Consider the following 20,710-nt stretch of genomic DNA (forward strand, 5'->3'; position numbering starts at 1 on the left):
TTGTTGTGGTTATTTCCTTCTTCTCGGTCAGGTTTGAGTTAAAGAAAGGTAAACAAGATGTTATAAATGTTTTTACTACCTTAAATGGAGTTGGTTTTAACATTGATAACTATGATTATGTTTCAGACCAGTAGTGAATCTTTCTTAGGTAAGATTTACTCTTTGAGCCTAATTGTATTTCTATAATTTGATTAATTTCTTTTTGTTTTCAAATAGATGCCATAGTTTTGAAAATACAGCAAAATCAAAGGCATTTAGAGAATAGCTAAAATAAACATTACAGGCATATACAAGTATATTATCTCCATTTAGCTTGCCACTTGGTTAGGTAGTGTTGGTGTATTTTTATAAATATTGGGATTCCTCTCCCCACCAGCCACGTGTGCAGTACCGCAGTAGCATAGCAATCATGAGACAGTCACCTGAGTTCCAGTTCCCCACACCCTCATGTGGGAATTGCCTGCTTCTACAGGTACAGGGATAGTGGTACCCACCTTGTGACGCTAGGCAATTCTGTGAGACAAAGATGTCACATACTCTTGATGACACTGGAGATGATAAACACTATATTTATTCTCTTGTAGGGAAGTTTATTATATTGTTGGACATTTCAGTGATGAGAAATACTCTAAAAGGGATAGAACTAACTTTTACTGAAATTCTACCATCCAGAAATGTCCAGTGTCTGTGTCTGGCTACGTACTTTATGGAAGTGGGACTGTATTAAACATATGCCACATTTTACATGAGAACAAATGTGTATATCTTATTATTCAGCAGTGAGAGGGCGTGGTTTCCCAGGTCGTTCCTCCTCCTCTTTCTCCTTTTTTTCTTTTTCTTTTTTTCTTTTATTTTGGACATGGTTTGTTTGTGTTATTTTTTTGTAACAAGTTTTATGAGACTGAAGATTAAATGTTGTTGAAAATATTTTAGACAATTTAAAGTTATGAATGTTTTAGTTCTTCTTAACTCATTGTTCAAATCTGCTGCCTATTATGCAGTCATAGTCAATAATATGACTGTTGTCTTTGTTATTTGGCAAGTGATCAGACAGTTGATTGGCTGGAGGAGGGTGCCACTGAAGACAGTCCACAGGACCACTGACCACTGCTCCCAGGAGAATGCGGAGGGCGGTCTTGTAGTCTGAGTGCAACCTTCTAGGACAGGCATCCACTCTGAATCTTTCTAGATTTTTCTTTCTGTTTTCTTTTTCTTAAAGCTTTTACTTTGAGACATCATGGAAGGAACCTTACAGGAAAAAATAGACGTGATCACAAAATGAACATAATTAGAAGCATCAATGTCTGTCGGCTAATGTTGAAGCCCAAGTCCCGGGAGTTTGACGTGATCCAGGAGCTGAAAGAATGGATCATTATTCCTCTCCTTCTTACTCACCCTCTCCTTCAACAGAATCCAACTTCTCTTGGACAGCCATGTCCTCACGGACCTCAGAACGCCCCATCTTCTGTGCCCTCACCCACATACCAGTGCACAAAAGTATGCTTGGCATGCATCAGATCAAACTTGTGGTCTAGGCGAACCCAGGCCTTAGCAGTGGCTGTGGTGTTGCTCAGCATGCACACAACTCTCTGTGCCTTGGCCAGGTCTCCACCAGGTACCACAGTGGGAAGCTGGTAATTAATGCCAATCTTGAAACCAGTGGGACACCAGTCCACAAACTGGAGCTGTAGTTAGTCTTCATGGTGGCAATGGCAGCATTAACATCTTTGGGAATCACATCACCATGGTACAACAGGCAGCAAGCCATATATTTACTATGGTGAGGGTCACATTTTACTATTTGGTTGGCTGACTCAAAACAGGCATTGGTGGTCTCTGCTATAGAAAGCTGCTCATGGTAGGCATTTTCAGCTGAGATGACGGGCATATGTGGCCAAAGGGAAGTGGATGTGAGGGTCGGGCACTAGGGTGGTTGGGAATTCTGTCAGATCAACATTCAGGGGTCCATCAAATCTGAGGGGAGTGGTAATGGAAGACACAGTCTGGCTAATAAGGCAGCTAAAATTAGTGTAGGTTGGGTGCTCAACGTCAAGGTTTCTGTGACAGATGTCATAGATGGCCTCGTTGTCTACCATGAAGGCACAATCAGAGTGCTCCAGGGTGGTATGGGTGGTAAGGATGGAACTGTAGGACTCAACAGTAGTGGTAGAAACCTGGGGGGCTGGGTAAAAGGAGAACTCTAGCTTGGACTTCTTTCCATAATCAACAGAGAGCCGTTCCCTTAGTAGGGAGGTAAACCCAGAGCCAGTTCCTATAAAAGCTGTGGAAAACCAAGAAGCCCTGAAGATTTGTGCACTGGTTAGCCAGCTTGCAAATTTGGTCCAAGACAAAGTCAATGATCTCCTTGCCAGTGGTATGATGGCCATAGGCATCATTATTGGCAGCATCTTCCCTTGCCTGTGATGAGCAGCTCCGGGTGGAAGAGCTGGTGGTAGGTCCCAGTGTGAACTTCGTCTGTAACTTTCAGGTTTCAGGTTTGCAGACATTTCCTGGGGCACATGCTTGCCAGTGCCTATCTCTCTGAAGAAGGTGTTGAAGGAGTCATTTCTTCCCCCAATGGTCTTGTCACTTGGTATCTGACCATCAGACTGGATGTCATGTTCCAGGCAGTGGAACTCCCAGCAGGCATTGCCAATCTGGACACCAGCCTGGTCAGCGTGGATGGAGATGCACTGACTCATGGTAGCTATGGGTTAGATGGTGAGGGTGACAGAAGCAGACACCAGACCCTGGTTACTGTTCCTGACAGCTAAGAGTTGAAGTAAGTAACACAGTCATGCTAGACTTTTTTAAAAAGGATAAATTTCATGAGATAGTTCAATGAATCACCAAAATTAAAATATCAAAATTTTGTTTTAACCAAATTTATTTTAAGAGAAGCTAGTTTTTCAGAGAAGCTATTGGGAAGTCTTTAAAGCATCTACACACACACACACACACACACACACACTTTGCACACGTGCACACACGGAGGGAGAGTAAAGGGGGCGGGGAGAGAACGCACAAGATGCTCCAGCCAGGTCACTGCCCTAGGTGCGGAATGTTTCCTTACATTTCCTGATTGACAGTTCCTCTGCACTCAGGAGAGTGCACTCTGCTCACCTTTTAACAGTCAGATCCCCACTGGTGCTTCCACCCTCTCTACAATGTCCACATGGGTTCATTTCAGTCTAAAATATCTTTGCTGATACTGTCCGTTCTTGCTAGAGATCAAGACTGAATTGGTTTAAGAGCTCATGCCAACTGAGTATTTTAAAATGCTTACTTCATTTAGCATGTGTCTTTGAAAATTTGTCATCCGTGGGTAAAATTCATAGTTCAGTTTTAGATTCTCTTAGTCTGATTCTACATCGTGTGTACTTGTATGTATTTCTATAAATTATGCAAATGAGTTTTTAGTATGCACCTTTTCCTGTTTCAGGTTCTTAATTATTTTCTGATTTTCATTGAAAGTGAATATGAAAATTTTAATTTATTTTATTTTTTGGTTTTTCGAGACAGGGTTTCTCTGTGTAGCTTTGCGTCTTTCCTGGAACTCACTCTGTGCTCTAGACCAGGGTGGCCTCGAACTCACAGAGATCCACCTGCCTCTACCTCCCAAGTGCTGGGATTAAAGGTGTGTGCCACCACCACCCAGCTTATGTGTATTCTCGTACACACACAGTGAACTTACCCTGTGAAGACCTTCCCTCATTCACTGATGCTTCCTGGGAATCCAGTGTGTGACGGTTAGATCACCTCTGTTTTGTAGATGATAAAACTCAGGTCTAGAACGATAAGGAATCTCTTTTAAGACTGATTACTCATCTAGAGTGTGGAGTCTAAGTGAACCATATTCAGCTCTTAGTCACTGTACCCACTCCCCCTTTCTCCCGAGCCCCTTCTGGTAGGGCCAGAGTTGAAAGCCATCAGAAGCGTTTGGGACCCATTGCATTAGGGCTCAGCCTAAGTTATTTCTGGGGATCCCATCAAGATGAGACAGAGGATTAAATGAAACTAATGTGAGAGGACCCTGGTGGCAAGGTGAAATTTCTTGACCTAGTCATTGGCTCATACAGAGTTTTATACAATCTTTCAAATCTATAAAGCCTCTCAAATTGCTAAGTTATTGGTTATTGCAGATTTATAAGAGGGACAATACCAAGTGTTTAGATTGAAGATACAAATCCAGCTTTGGAAGTGATGTGCAGCACCTAAGTCTGGGGTTTCAAAGCAGTCCTTCTGATTAAAGTGAGCGGTGAGCAGTGCACCAAATGCTCACTGCATAGTTGTTTTGGTGGATGGATTGTTTACATTGTATAATTGTGAGGAACCAAAGCACATATGAGCAGCCTCACTGTGTGTGTGTGAAGGTAATTAATACTCAGTCACGTGCAGTAGGCACTTTATAGAGGGTATGTCTCTCTCTACAAAAACATGGCATGTGTTCAGAATGTCTTTTATCTAAACCTGATGTTTTAGAGATAATTGGAAAATATTACTCTTAGGAAAGCAAGCGATACACAGCTCTGAATGGATGAAGAGGTAGCCTAGATTGGTTATGAGTAATTAATCCAGGATGTGTGAAATCCAGTAACAGAAGGTTTGTCTTTTAGCTTCATTCTCTTTGTGACCTGCTCTTTGACCTGTAGGAAGCTGCCCTGCCCCCACACCTATAAAAAAAAGAAAAAGGAACACTTCTGGCTTAATTAACCCCTTTAAAGGAAGTGTAATAATCTAGCTGTGTAAGCATATTCGATTCTTCAGAGTATCCACTTAAGTATTAGTAGCCGTTCTTCCTGTGCCTCCTTTTTTTCTGCACAGTTCCACAAAGTGCACACCAAGCAGATGGCACAGACAAGCACATGGGTTATTTACAGCCAGTACAGTAGAGCAGGCATATGTGCTAAGCCCTCTCCTGCCCGCTCCCCGGGAGCCATTAACACATTCATTTAGATGAAAGAGTCCCAGGTTTTTGCCTTGGGCATTTCTGCTCTACTCCCCTGAAGCATGGCCATCTGGCTGCCCCTCCCAGTGGCCTGTCCCCTTCCCCTCCTGCCAGCCCAGCCATCACCCTGCTCTCTCTGATGCCCCTTACTTCTCCCGGAGACACAGCACTGTGGCAGCTGCTCTGTCCCTCGCTCCACCAGTGTGGCTCCAAGCCTGTCCTTTTGCCAGTCTCCTTTGCTCTACTGTTACCACCTTTCATGCCACTCTCCACTCTCTCTCCAGTCCTGAGTGCTGTGGGTCAGCCCGGAAGAGCCCCCGTGGGCTGTTGTCCTGCTCAGAGCTTGTTTTCAGTTGCCAGAACAGAGGCTTCAGCAAGTTACTCTAGGTAAAAAGATTATTGCCCTTTAAAAATATATTTATTCTGTTTTTATACTATAATATAATTCCATCATTTCACCCTTCCATTTTCCCATTCAAACCCCCTTCCCGTGTATCCTTCCTTGCCCTTTCAAATTCATGGCCTCCTTTTGCATTAATTGTTGTAGGTAGATAGATAAATAGATGATAGATATATAGGTAGATAGATTTTTATTTTAAAATATATATATTTAGGATGTTATATATTTATATACATATATATGTATGTATTCCCAAATATAGCCTAATCAGTCTGTATAATGTTACTTGTATATATATTATCAGTGCTGGCCATTTGGTACTGGAAAACTAATTGGTGTGCTCTTCCCTGGTGAAGACCATTTCTCCCACTCTTGGCATTTCTTATGTTGCCTGTATTCTTCATAGACTTGAGGCCTGTTGGGCTCCATCACCTCCATTTTAGCATGTTTAACGAATGTTGTCCTTGTACAGCTGCTGTTTAGGGAGTCGAGTTGTTGAAACTTTATGGGTGTGGCTTCTGGCATTCCTAGGAGGCACCTTCTCAGAGCAAACTCCTTGGTTCCCTGGATCTTACAATCTTTCTGCTCCCTTTCTTCAGTACTTCCAGAGCCTTAAGTTGGAGGGACCCATTGGGACTGGGCTCCACAACTCTGTATTTCGATTGGTTGTGGTTTTCTATAATTGTCTCTGTTGCAAAGAGAAGTTTCCTTGGTGAGTGGTGAGGGCTACACTTAACTGTAAAGTTGATGATTTCATCTTCCGTTAGAGTTTGTTGCTCTCACATAGAGAGATCTTACAGAATTTAGGGACAGAAAACATCAGTGAGGAAGCCTCTTGGGGCTACAAAGCCACGAGAACAGAACCCACTGTCCATGGCTGTGTCTGTAGTCCCCATGTTCTCCATGTCATCTTATTTGTCTCCTCCATTCCTCAGTCTGTGGGCCAAGCTGTGGCCCTGTGTGACCTTGGCCCCGACTGGATCCCATGATATCCAAGTATGCATCATCTATTGGCTTAACCAACCACAGCTAGCCAGTATCAGCCTGTAACTTCAGATTCCTTGTTGAGCAATCTGATTGGTTTAACTTTTTCGTTTTAAGCCAAGTCACACTATTTGTAGGTTCCTAGCCCCCGGTGAATAGGTCTTTCTTGGGTCAGTTACTCATTTCTGTCCAGTTAGATGTTAGACAACTACAGTCCCATGGCCTGCTGCTGAACTGTAAGCAGAACACATTTCTATAGGGGTCAAGGATGGGACAGTCACCCAAAAGTGTGTGTGTGTACATGCACATACACACATAGAGTAAGGAAGCAGTCTGAGAAACCATAGAACAGAAACTTTATTTTGCCTTTGTTCTCACACCAGTCTCTGTGGAACTGGATGCCATTAGAATAAAGAGGACAGAAACAGTTTGACCTATGTTGTCCAGTGTTGACCCCACTTCCATCTGCTGGTCTGAACACTGTGCTGTGTGACTACCATGCCCACCACCAAATCAGCTGCTATATACGATGTTACGTTTAAAGCCTTTGCTTTTGAATCTAAACTTGATGACTTAAATAAAATTAAAGTCTGTTTATTCCCTGTCCTTCTAGAAACTTAGTAAATGTGAAGAAATTCTCAAGTGAGGCCACGCATCGCAAAAGCATCCCTCTGTTCTGTGTGTTGGAAGCTGAGCTTCTGGAGTCAGCAACTGCAGACCATTTACTTGTACTTGTAGGCTCACTGGGTATAGAGGCCATGGGTAGCCGGGTTTGCCACATGCAGCAGTTGCTGCTGGGCAAGACTTGTTCCCAGTGCCAGTCGACTCCGTTGTTCATTGGGGAAAACACTCTTATTCATACAGAAGCAGTAGCTTGTCAGTGTATCATGCAGTGATACAGTGAGTGGAGAACAATGGCTGCTTTGTACAAATATGTTTAAAACGAGTAAACAACAGTGCACAGGGGGAGGATCCCAGCTCTGGAGTAAGATCTGCTGGGAATGTAATGGCCTTAAGAAACATAGGATATTTTGATTCAAATGTCTTCTCCTGAAGTAGGGAGTAGGCCTTGCAGACTTCCTGCCTGGCTTCACCCACAGGGTAGGCTTGAGTAGGGCACAGGGGTGTGCAAGCTTGTGGGTTGGGCTTCTGCATACTTGCACTGTTGGAAGAGACACCATTCACTGGTCGATTTACTGCTTCCTGGGCTATCAACGTGGAAGGAGCCATGAGCATTAATGTAATGCTAATTCCAGGAGGTTAGACTTAAGGGTTTGGGGTATCTGGGATGGAACAGAGCTGAACAAAACGTCACACTTCCAGTTCATGTAGGAGGCGACAGTTGGAAGTGATTCCGCTGATCAGTGAGTGCCATGGAAATAATATACAGTAGCCTTACCAGCCTGACATCAAAAGGAATCACAAACCATGACAGATTGCCTTTGTAATCTAATTCCCCTGATGGCCTTGGAATGCTCTCAGCAGAGGCCTGTGTGACTCAGAGAAGGCTTTCCCTACCCCTCTCTTCACATTCCAGTGACAGCCAGAGGCCCCTTGTTGCATTCTGTGCAAAGAGAGCAGCACTTTGCTTCTCTCTTCTTGCTTCATATTTGTGTTCTCTAATTATCATCTTACTATTACTATAAATCTTTGGACCTTAATGTTCAATCATTTATTGCAGGCATCTGTTATATTATGCACGAGACAGGATTCAGGTTGCAAAGCAGTTTACTAAAACATTATTGCTCTCTTTGAGCTACAGCTCTCTGGCCAGAAAAACTCCCACCTTCAATGAAAGAATTATTTCTTTATAAGCAATAAAATTAGTCATTATTGCCTACCTGGTGGCAATTAGAACTAAAACCTGGATGCCTCTGACTCATGGGCTATGTTTGTATGTATCAGCGTTTCCCAAACTTGAGTCATATGGGTACCACATCTGCATTTACACAAGTCGTCTCTCAGATTTATCCTTTCTATTAGAAGTTAATTTTTTTAATTTTTAAATGAAATTCCATTACCTCAAGTAGGAAACCAGCATCATTTAAGTTAAATTGAAATCCATCCTTGCACATAAGAGATGCTGTGGAAGTCAGAGAAGACCCAAGCCGATGGCTGTGTGTCCCTAGTGAAGAAAGGATCCTCGGGTGTCACTGGGCATTACAGGTATGGCAGCGTCCCCCTGGGTTTTAGTGTCCGAGAGCTTGAGAGGGAATGAATTTCTCACTGTGTGGTCACAGGTTATTTAGAGCCACCTGTCTGTCATCTCTGCTCTGACATCATCTGAGGTGTCCCTAGTTCAGTGGCTGTCAGCCTTCTAACGCTGCGACCCTCTAATACAGTTCAGACCCCAACCATAACATTTTTGTTACTACCTCATAACTGTAATTTTGCTACTGTTATGAATTGTAATGTAAATACCTGTGCTTTTTGATGGTCTTAGGTGACCCTGTGAAAGGATTGTTGGACGCCCAAAGGGATCACGACCCCCAGTTGAGAATTGCTGTCCTAGAACGCATACCATTCTCTGTGTCCCTGTGTAGCAGTATCTGACCCACTCAGGCAGCTCAGGAGCCCCCCTCTTTCCCATTTGCCAGAAGATGCACACACAGAGATTTAAAAAGCACTTACTGGATACCCCCATGCAACTGAGGGTGTCAATCCAGCATGCTGCCTCTGCTTTAGCTCAGCAGAACTCATGTTAGTGGGGTCAAAGCAAAAAGATGGGGTGAATCTGTCCCTTAAACCTGGAGACACATTTGTTTGCTAAGATAAATCTAACTGGAAAATCATGCATACTAAAAAGAAGGGGGAGGGGGAGGGGAGGGACCCTGCTGTAGGTTCAGGGCACAGATTGAATGAAGCATGATGATCAACCTTCCGCTCTAGAGATCGGAGTTCCTTTTTCTGGAGTGCTTTTGCTTTTACTTCTTTTAGAAAAAAAATGGAGCTTAGCATAAAGTACATGGGGATTTTTCCTACATGACTAAAGTAAAATATTCTTTCTTTCATAGAATGAATGCCCATAGATATTTGGGAAGTATGAATACATTTGTGAATGTATTTTTAAAATATTTGCTTGCCTAAACAAAGCCATATTCTGGCAGGAATGTCACCGGAACTTTGCTGCAGCAGCAGCAGCAGCAGCAGGGACCCCAGCAGCGGGCGTGGGGCACTGTTAACTGTGATTAGGATGGCAAGCCTTCGACACTCCCCTACCCTGAACATGTTTGGTTCCTCCCTCTGTCTCCCCTGTGACCCAGCAACTTGACTTGATGACCTACTTGGTGGGTTCTTTGGCTTCTGCTTTGTGGTTGGGTTTAGCAGCCACACACTGAAGGGAGGGAGAGACTGGCAGTGACTGTCCAGGGCAGGACAGTTCTCCTTCGGCAGCCCTCCCCACCAGCCTTCCTAAGGTTCTGTCCGCACCCAGGTGTCTGCTCTCTCAGCCTCTTTCAGGCCTTGGGGTATAATGGACTCTGCTTCTCCGGGCTTCCTGCTGGGTCACAGTAGGCCTTGCGGTTTTCCTGTGCCCTGGTCAGTCTTTAAATACCTCATTTGTGAAATTCTCCTAAGGTGATTGGAACTGGAAGGGGCTGCCTGTCAGCTGATGGTGCCCTGACTGACAGAGTACATCTGCAGTATTGCTGCTTTGATTCTTTTACAACACAAAGGTATACTTGCTTCAGAGGGACATCAACAGTAGTGTGTTCCCTATCAGTAGGACTTCCAAATTGCAAATGATAACTTAAAGGACACCGGATCCTTGTCTGGGGGTAAGTGGGGAAGCTGTCACATGTGTTAGCCTAGCCTGGGCTAAGGAAGTTCCTTCTGGTTGTAAATTAGAATTACCAGAGAGATGGGGAGGGGTCCCACAGAGACCAGAGAGATTGGGGGGGTTGATTAGAAATGGAGGAGTAACTGCCCTTTGACCTCCCTACAAACAGCAGTGACATGATACCTCAGCAGCAAGGGCTGGCTTCCTCTGACTCCCTGTGTAAGAATTTGAGACTGTTTCCTATCATTGGGGGCAAAGCTCAGCATTGGTGATGGTGTTCTTGACATCATCTGCTAAGTAAAACAATCCTTGTAGACTCCCTAAGTATGCCTCAAGATACGGGATGTAATTACCAACATAATGGACACAGCTTTGTTGCAGAAAGTATATAAAGAAGCCCTCTGTTAAGATGAGTCCCTTCAGTAGAGCCCTTGTTATAAGCCCATGAACTGCCCAGTCTGTGTCCACCGAGTGCATGCCTAGAGAAGGCAGTGGCCTTGTGCTGACTGAGGAAGAGAAGCTGCAGCTCCGTGACCCAAGTGGAACAGATGGATACGGTGGCCAGAAGACAGGAGTTTAAAACCTGCTTGGGTCTATTTCTCCAGCAGATGCTAAGAGGATTAAATGAGGATGTGAAACTCTTGGGGCATATGACATTCTCAGAGCGTCACTCCCTGTCCCTGAGCCTTCCTCATCCCCATCAGAGCCTTATATTGCCATCTTAAATATTTCACATCCAAATCACAGAATAACCACATAAAGGTAATCGGCAGGTGTGTTCTGTTGAGTCAACGGGGGCAGACCCAAGTGCCCCAGCACCTAGAAATGGGTCTTCAATATTATCAGACTGAACTTCTCAGTTCCCGCTCAGTCATGACATCCTCCACCTTCAGTAGTGGACCAGGACACATTTTCTAGCTGCTTGAGGGCTGCTAATTGCTAATTGCTTGAGAAGGCTACTGAACACTTGTCCTGCTTTGTCATATCGTTCATTTTAAGCCTCTTCCTTTGGGGGTTTGGTGAAGCCCTTTCCGCAGTGGGCGTCTGTCCTACTTTGCTTTCTATTGCCATGATAAACACTACGACAAAAGCAGCTTGGGAGGACAGGGTTTATATTATCTTCTACTCTATATCACTGAGGGAAGGCAGGGCAAGAGCTCGAGGCAGGAAATGACACAGAGGCCATGGAGGAGTGCTGCTTACTGTTTCCCCGATGGCTTGCTCATACTTTCTTATTCAACCCAGGGCTACCAGCCCAGGGAAGGCACCACCCACAGTGAGCTGGGGCCTCCCCTATCAATCACTAATCAAGAAAATGCCCATAACCCAATCTGATGTAGGCATTTTCTCAATTGAGCTCCTTCGACCAGATGACCTGCGTTCAGTTCATGTCAAGTTGACAAAAAACTAACCAGCCCAGTTGTGGATATTAAGCAGAACGGTGATCTTTGATAGGATACTGGAGAGACAGAATCTTCCAGGGGCCAGGGCTGGGCTTAAGGAAATCACGTGACCCAATAGGCCATGCTTTGGTGCTGGAGGCACCTCCGCTGGGTTAGCTTTCAGTGCTGTGTAGACTTGGCTCTGGAGAGACAAGGTGGAGTGCAGAGTAGGTCTCTGTCTGTGGACACCACGTAGCCTAAAGCTAATGAGCAGCAGGGCTTTGAGTTGTCCGCAGTCTGAAGTAGGTGTTCAGGGTCCCTCAGAGTTGCACTGGAGTCTCAGAGGGTTGGCACACACTTGTGGCTTAATGGGAGAAGACCCATTTATAAGTCAACCGAAGCTTCCTGCCTGTCCCTCTAATCCTCTCTACCCGTCCCTTCCCCCTTTCCATTGTTCCTTGGTGTGCATGTGTGTGCATGTGTGTGTAGCGGGGGGTCCCATCCCCTTGAGAGCCGTTGTGAACTCGGGAGAGAAAGGAAGCTGCTGGAAAAGCGGAGCCCGGAGAAGAACATGTGAGCCAGCGCTTGGGCAGTGCCAGCCTCCCCGCCCGCCCCCCTTTCGCCCCTGCCCCAGCCTTTCTTTCACACAGCCTACATCTTTTTGTTTCACTTCAGTATTTAGAAGGCTTGTAATTTGATAACTTTAATTTGTGGTTAAAAATGACCTTTTATTTAGGGAAAAAAAAAAAGAGGCAGTTGCTTCAGAGAGTGGCTGACTCATTAAGCAATGGGTGACACTGTGAGTTGATTCCATCAACCTGACTGTCAGCACCAGGGCAGAGACACCTGAGGACCCCTAGTGCAGGGGATGTAAGCAGGGTGTACAGTGATGGGAAGCCAGCAGGAGGACCAAGACAGACAGTTGGACACAAAAAGGATCGAGCATAACCCATAGATCCTTGTTCCTTGGCCCGGAAGATGGACCAGTGCTGGTCTGACTGTAGGTGGAGATGAGTGGGTGGAATGAGGCTGCCCACCACCATGGCAGCATGTGTCAGCAGAAGCATACAGGATGGATGCCCAATTACATTTGGATTTGAGATACACAGTGAATCATTTTGAATGTAAGTTTGTCCCAAACTGTGTGTCTGAATTCAAGCTTAGCCTTGTGTCCTGGTTTTACTTGGTGGTGTTCTGCTTGGCTGTGCACCCAACATTCGGACAGTTCTGTGAGACCTTTAGAAGGAGTTCCAGGCCTCTGCCCTTCCGTGGAGAATGCACTGTAGGACCAGACTGCTGGCTTGTGTCTGTTGCTTCTCTCCTCTGGCAGAAAGGGCCTCAGAGGCCCCTCAGATGAGTGCAGGCTGACAAAGACTCTTCCTCCTAGTTAGACGAAGGCTCAGAGACTTAGCAGAGGTGTGGAGTCACCTACCCACCATCCTGGTTTTCTCAGGAAACTGAGAGAGGACTCAGGAAGCAGTGGTCAAAGGAAGCCTGAAATAGAGTCAGAGTTTCTTCAGCCCTCGCTGAGTTCTTTCAGTGGTGGTGACTCAGTGGATTCTTAGTGACCCTCCCAAGTGTCCATAACAGGAAGAGCTCCTTTGTGGCCACAGCCCTGTGGTGTTAAGTACTTTGGAGGTTGCTGTTGTGTTAAATACTTCATAGGTAGCTTTTTGTTGCCAGGTAACAAAGACTAGGAACTGTAAGGAGTCTTTCTCTGTCCCACCAGCCAGCTCCCAAATAATGACATGGAGACTTCTTCTTATTAATTATGAAAGCTTGGCCTTAGCTTAGGCTTGTTAACCCATTTTTATTAATCTGCATGCTGCCACGTGGCTTGTGGCTTTTACCTCTCCTCTTGCACGTCCTGCTTCCTGTGTCCAGCTGGCTGCTTCCCCTTCTTCCCAGAGCTTTCTCTGTCAGGAAGTCCTGCCTGTACCTCCTGCCTAGCTATTGGCCATTTAGCTTTTTATTGAACCGATGACAGTGACATACCTTGACTTGTCATCAGGTATCTCCCAACAAGGGACCGGAAAGTTAAAGTGCTATCACTCGTGATTGTGGGTGTAACGTGACACATGTTCATGTGTGTTTCCCAAACCTAGATGCTCCGTGACAGGAGAGTGAAACTTAGGAGTCCATCTCCTTTCTGGCTCAGCAAGCGCATCCAGTGGCTTCACAGTGCAGTGCTCAGATCCTGTGTGGGACAGAAAGGTGTCAGGGCTGCTGTTCTGGGGAGCTCCCAGAGAACAACTGGGAAGAAAGAAACCCTCGGGGGCAGTGCGGAAGCAGGTAGATCTTTCTAGAAGGTTTTACCCTCTGGAATTGGAGGTTTTGTACTGACACACGTGGCTGAGCTCTAAAGAGCTCACTGCCTCGGTGTTCTGTATTCTCAGGTCTGTAATGTCTCTTCTTGGGCTTTTTTTTTTTTTGGTTTTTGGTTTTTGGTTTTTCGAGACAGGGTTTCTCTGTGTAGCTTTGCGCCTTTCCTGGAGCTCGCTCTGTAGACCAGGCTGGCCTCGATCTCACAGAGATCCGCCTGGCTCTGCCTCCCGAGTGCTGGGATTAAAGGCGTGCGCCACCACCGCCCGGCCTCTTCTTGGGCTTTTAATGTCACAGGAATGAAATGTTCTTTAAAGTTTATTTGGCTTACTTTAGCAGCTTCTGACATAAACTGTAGATTTGAGGATGAGAAGATCCCAGCGAAACCAGTAACTGTGCCCACACTGCAGTATCTGTTCAGGAGCTCAGCTCATGGGAAACTATTCAGAGGGGAGAAGGTCACTTGTGGGAAAGATGATACTTTTCTTTTTCTCTGATTTTTTTTTTTTTGGTGGTTTGTCCCATTCCTAACTTGATATATATTTCCTTGGGAAGTAAATATCCAATATCAATGCAATGTTCTTTGGGAAGATGGAGTTCTGTGTGTATCTGTGTTCTATGGTTTCTGCCTTTGGGTAATCCTACATTCAGACTGGCGAGTTGATTGGTTGTTTATTGTAGGAGTGATACTATTTAACATTAGGCAGAGACACCAGCAGTGTTCAGGATCTTCTGTCGGCCTTCATCTCTGGGGCTCTGTTCTACGCCTATCTTAGGAATCAGTGTCCATGACAGTGGTTCTCAAGCTGTGGGTCATGACCCCCACAGACGTCGAATATCAGCTATCCTGCATATCAGATATTTATGTTTCATAACAGTAGGAAAATCACAGGTATGAAGAAGCAACAAAAATAATTTTATGATTGGGGGTCACCACAGCATGAGGAACTGTATTAAAGGATCATAGCATTAGGAAGGTTGCGAACCACTGTCCATGACCTTAACAATATGTGACTTCTCTTGCGCAGTTGGAAAAGATGAAATAGATTATGAAACTAGAAAGCTGAGGATATGATGGAGGAAACTGACTGGATCCTACAGGCTTTGTAGTTTATAATCCTTAATTACAAATACTTTCAATGAAGCCCAGATATTACAGATAATTGAATGGTTATTTTATAGGTACCAAATAATATGATCCACTGAGAATAACCTGAATTAGAAAAGCCTAAAAAAATGAATTGGCCAAAAAGATTGCTGAAAGAAATGAGGCAGTAGCATATGCTCAAATAGTTCAGTGGAAGCAGGTATTTTGATGTTTGGAGATAAAGAATTCTGGGAACAGTTTTGCTGGAGAGAGCTGGATGAGCAGCAGAGGTACATAATTCCAACTTGTCTTAGAAGAACTTCATCTGGATTCTGGTCATCTGGTACCAGACTGCCATTTCCTAGCTAGGGAAAGCATGTATGATTGAGGAACCCAAGAGTTTTACTCAAAGCCAACTGCAAGTCCCTCGTGGTAAGCAGTAGTTAGTATTGCCTCCTTTGTTGGTTCATGGTATCTGTAGAGTTTTATCTGCTGAGTGGGCTGCAAACATTTCGAACCTTGAGACGTGTTCAATATTTACCTCATCTCTCTGTTGTTGCCTCCACAGGATGTATAACCTGAGCTTCCCCTCGGGCCCAACAGATTCAGGCTGGGGGATGATGTCTGCTCACAGGCAGGCTGTCTCCAGAACACTCACAGCCCTAGCAGCAGTGGATGGGGGAGGGAGTTGACCCTGTCAAGTAGTGCACAAGCCGGGCTGTGTCTTTGTCGCCACCTCAGACACACTGTTTTTATAATTGGTTCATTTTTTTCTCATTCATTCTGGAGCACCCGAGACACTCCCGACTTACTGATAATTCAGAGTGAATGATATGTTCCTGGGCACCTGTGTGGCCGGTGTGGAAGCTATGCTGGATCTTTATATTCCAGCATTATCCAAACATTTCCTCAGCCAACATGTTTTTTCTATAAATACGTGTTCAGCTGAACTATGCTCTGTAAGAATTACCATTTGTCCTGCTCCAGGGTGATAAGGCAAATACTATAGGGGAAAAGGGGACTCCTTGAAAAGCCAGCTAATCCTACATAAAAGGCACATACCCTATAGAGTCCCACATTGATTATGGTGGGAACCATTTGCAGAAAGATGCCTAAGTGCAGCCCACCCCAGATGTAAAGTGTTCTATACTGTGCCTAGTGGAAGTCAGCCACCAGTCAGCCTGATGCTACCAGCTAAGCCTTCGCTCCATCTAGGAGGGGCTTACAGTGCTGCCCGGCCTCCTGTCGTGCAGGCCAGTTTTCCAGCGCTCACCTGGTAATGGAAGCTGTGGGCTCACTGTGCCCTCATAGCCGTCTCCAGTCCTTTATTCTGGGGGCTTTACTATTTGTTGGCTGGGGTCTTTTTCCTACTGTCTGTGAAACATGAGGATAATGCAAGGAAGGATAAGACTATGAAACAATAAAAACCATATGGAGGGCATTGCTAGATTAAATTTTTATTAGTTCTCCCTTTAAACCATGGAAATTAGGCATTACCACTTGGGCAGATCTCCGCTGCATCCTGTCCCTTGTCCTTTGAGGTAACAGTAATCTGGCCATGGATTCCCCATGAGAAGAGTTGAGGAGACACTATTAGACCTGGGTAGGAGAGGGTTAGAAACTGAGTGCCAGAAATGCCAGGCACAGATGCTCTGTGCCACTGTAAGATAACCTGTGCATTTGGAATCCTGCCGCAGCATCCTTACAACTTCAGTTCCCATTTTTGTCTTGATATTTTTGGAAGTAGATGAATAATATTAACTTATGCTCTGGGGAAAACCAGAGCAGTGTGGTGACAGATTGGGAAAGCATGGCTGCAGTCGGTGCTGTTTGGGATGACAGCGAACTCCTGTTTGGGATGACAGCGAACTCCTGTTTGGGATGACAGTGAACTCCTGTTTGGGACGACAGCGAACTCCTCCTGCAGCTCTCAGTTTCCATGCAGCCTTTCCCTCCCTTTGGCAGGTTGTGTCCCAGCCCCCTGCTGGACTCCCTGAGGGGTGCCGAGGCCCTGGGTGCAGAGCCTGTTGGCTGGAGAGCTTGTCCCCTCCCCGTCTTTCCTGCTCATTGCCTCATTTTCAGCCCTGCTGGGGTGATGTCTCATTACTTGAAAGAAAATTAAAAAGCGTTTTACATTGCTTAATACAGATCACTAATTGAAGCTCCCCTAAACCCAAGAATTTATTCTCTCATTGATGTGTGCATAACTCCTATTAACATTAATAAAGTTGTTTAGAATCAAAGAGCCGGCAGAAACCCATAATAGAAATCCATTTTGATCCTGCTTCACAAAGTGACTCATCCCCACAGGGCATCAACAAGCATTTTAAAGATAATTTTTACAACTCCCTTTTTAAAAAGTGGAGCAGTTACTGAATCTATCATAACATGCTCATCGTGTCCTTCAGAATGGGGCTTGACTGTTGCCATGGATACAGTGCACCCCTCCCAGGGTACAAATTGCAAGCTCTGTCCATTTTGCCTGTGGCCGCTGTGCCTGCTCATTTGCACTGGGGAGCTGGAGTTCAGGAGGCTGAGAAAGGAGGGTGCAGTGGGCGAGGAAGACAGCAGGCTGACCTCCATACCCATCTTTGTCCATTCACCTCAGCATCCACAGCCATCAGCAGCTGGATGGTTACTCATGGAGCATCCTGAAACCCAGGCAGGAGGAGGGGGTTCGGGTTCTCATTACTTGTGGTGCTACCTAAACTTTACAGTTTCTAGTCTTTACTGCAGCAGAAGGACCACAAAGAATCTGAGCTTGTAAAAATGGGTACTTTGTAACTAGAAAAATCCTTAGCTTCTGCCTAAAATATGAGTACCAGGGGTTGAGGTGGCCTCTTCTGCCAGGGTCTGGGCATTTGCCCACTTGTGCATTTACAGTCAGTGAGAGGAATCCGCTCCCTCACAGAACTTGATGGACAAGTCTCTGTGTCCGCCTCTACTCCCCTGCCCAACCTTTCTCCTCTACCTTGTCTGTAGGAGGGAAGTGATTGATACAAATGTTCCCACTAATTAGAATAAGAACTCAGCTTGGGAGATCAACAGGGACTGTCTGGGAGGAGAGGCAGGTAGATGTCTTGAGTTGGAGGCCAGCCTGGTCTACATAGTGAATTCCAGGCCAACCAAGGCTACATAGAGAAACTTTATCTCAACAAAACAAACGAAGACAATATTGCTTAAAACAACACAACATTCCTTAAAAGGTGGGAGGAAAGCTGTGAGTCCTGTGCAGGGATTTTTAAGTGCCGGTCACAATTGCCCTGGTCCCCGACTGGCTGCATCCCACCCAGCTTTGCCCTGAGAATGTGGATGTGCTCTCCCTCAACTTTGAAATCCCTTTACTTTTTTGTCTAGTTAAGGAAATGAGTGTTTCCATTACTGTTAATTTGAATATGTGGAAGAGAAAAATGTGTGAACTTTCCCCCTTAGTCACTAAGCCTCATTTCTTAAAGAGTAAATGTGAATTTTCCAAGGAAGGAAGCATCTACGCTAGCATCCACTGAGCACTAGGAAGGTACAAACAAGCCCAGAAATACTTTGCAGTTCCTCTTCACCACAGTGCTTCAAACTGGGTCAGAATTATCCTTGTTTTACAAATGAGGCAGCTGGAACTTGAGAAATGAAGCCAGCCTTTCTGGGGCCACATGTCCCGGCTGGGTCAGAGCCTCCTGAGGATAGCTACCCAGCCCTGCCTCTAACTGCATCCTGCTGAGATCGGGTGCAGAGGACCAGTGTCAGCCCTGTGGCTCATTTGTTCCCAGAGACCTAATTTGACCTTCTGGTACCTACCTAACAGGGGGCCTGGAGCATGACCAACATTCAGTGTATTTGTTAAATGAATGTGTTGTCACAGCCGAAGAATTCATTATAACCATTCCTCTCATCCTGGAGATGTCTTTGGCCACTTTTGAATCTATTTTGAAACCTCTTTGCAAGTGAATTTAGAAACATGTATTAGGGCTGGTGAGACGGCTCACAGGCAGAGGCACTGGCAGCCAATCCTGGCAGCCTGAGCTTGATCCCTGGAACCCACATGGTAGAAGGAGAGAACCGACTCCCACAGTTGTCTTCTGATCTACACACACACACACACACACACACACACACACACACACACACACACACACACACCGTGGCACACATGGACCACCAAACACAAAATACACCACACATCCAAATGTAAATCAGTGAAAACATTCAGTAACATCAGTAGTATGTGACACCCGGTGCAGACAAGGCCTCTGATTGATGGCCATGTTCCTCAGCAAACCTCAGCTGAACAGTAGAAGTAGAGTTATAAGGTAGAAGCCTAGCTTCTCTTTGATGTAAGCTTCTATAATCAAATTTTAAAATTTTTCTGGCTTTAAAGTCTTCAGTGTAGGCAAGGTGGTGAGCTATAAGGAAATGAGAATATTTCTTAGTCACACCCATATTGAGATAACAGTGTTATGGTGTAGTTATTTCCTGTGTATGCTTTGATCTCGCTTCTTCCATTTATTACAATTTTTCTAATGTAATTAAAGAACTATGATGTTTTCTGTTCTGTGAACAGACTGGTTATCTAACTATGCAGTTAAATATTCTCATAGTTCATATTCTAAGTAGCATTGTTGGAGATGTTCTGGCACCAAAGAACTTGCCTCTCTGATTACTTCTTTTTTTTTTTTTTTTTTTTTTTTTTTTTTTTTTGGTTTTTTGAGACAGGGTTTCTCTGTGTAGCTTTGTGCCTTTCCTGGATTTCGCGCTGTAGACCAGGCTGGCCTCGAACTCACAGAGATCCGCCTGGCTCTGCCTCCCGAGTGCTGGGATTAAAGGCGTGCGCTACCACTGCCCGGCCTCTCTGATTACTTCTTGATGCAAGAATAGGCTTGAGTGAATAAAAACATAAACTATTGATACATAAAAAGATTCTAAATAAAAATTTAAAAGAAACAATTTAATCCTTCATAAAGTAAAAATGAGGTGGAGAGGTAGTTCAGTGATAGAATGCTTACCATAGCAAGGCCCTAGGGTCAACTCTCAGTGCCACCAAAGTTAATTTACCAGAAATTTCTTATCTTCCGTCTTCCATTTTATAGACTGTCTGCAATTTCATTGGCCTGTGTCCTCAGCACACATGAACTTTACTTGTCACCAGCCTTACCCATAGTGTGATTGGAACCTACATGGTCAAATCCTATTTTTCTTACCCTTGTGATTGCCATGATGCCAGGGTTTCTATCTGTTTGGTTTGCTAGTGTATCTCTGGCTCTCTGGTCAGGGTCTGATACATAGTATCCACTCAGTCAGTACTTACTGGATGTATGAGTAAAAAGCATATTTTCCGCCCCCCCCTCCCCTCCCCTCCCCCTTCCTTTCCACCCTCTCTCCTCCTCCTCCCCTTCCTCCCTTCTGTTCCCTTTATAGACTCCCAGACAAGCTGTTATTTCCTTACATTGACAATCCATGCACCAGTTCAAATGAGAGTTTGTGGTAGTTGAGAGCTTAGCTCGGACACCTGACCAGTGGGAACATCAAGTCCTGGGCATGCAACACTCCTCAGCTTTGTAATCTAATCTTGAGCAACTTAATTCATTTCTTCCTGATTCCATTATTTACCTGCAAACCAGTGCTAGACCCCGTGCATTTGGTAGGAGAGACCGCAGCCCGGCACAGAACCTGGCAAGTCATAACAAAATAGTCAGTGAAAAGTAGCTGTTTTCCCTCGCTCATTCTCAGCCACAACCTGTGCTGAGACTTGAGCTCTGGCCTGTGTCTCGGGGACATAGAGATTAATCCATGATGAGAAGGCGTCTGAGCTTTGAGG

The 20,710-nt window shown here is 45.1% G+C and overlaps 1 protein-coding gene and 1 pseudogene across 4 annotated transcripts in view; one reads left to right on the plus strand and one right to left on the minus strand.

Annotated features, from left to right (window-relative positions):
* Positions 1-20,710, plus strand: part of Fyn (FYN proto-oncogene, Src family tyrosine kinase) — a 198,093-nt gene that overhangs the window by 54,219 nt on the left and 123,164 nt on the right. The gene's annotated exons all lie outside the window — the stretch shown is intronic.
* Positions 168-3,372, minus strand: LOC128118652 (tubulin alpha-1B chain-like; annotated as a pseudogene).

Source organism: Peromyscus californicus, unplaced genomic scaffold (assembly GCF_007827085.1).
Source record: "Peromyscus californicus insignis strain IS unplaced genomic scaffold, ASM782708v3 Scaffold_22__1_contigs__length_63687245, whole genome shotgun sequence".
In the NCBI taxonomy this organism is placed as follows: domain Eukaryota; kingdom Metazoa; phylum Chordata; class Mammalia; order Rodentia; family Cricetidae; genus Peromyscus; species Peromyscus californicus.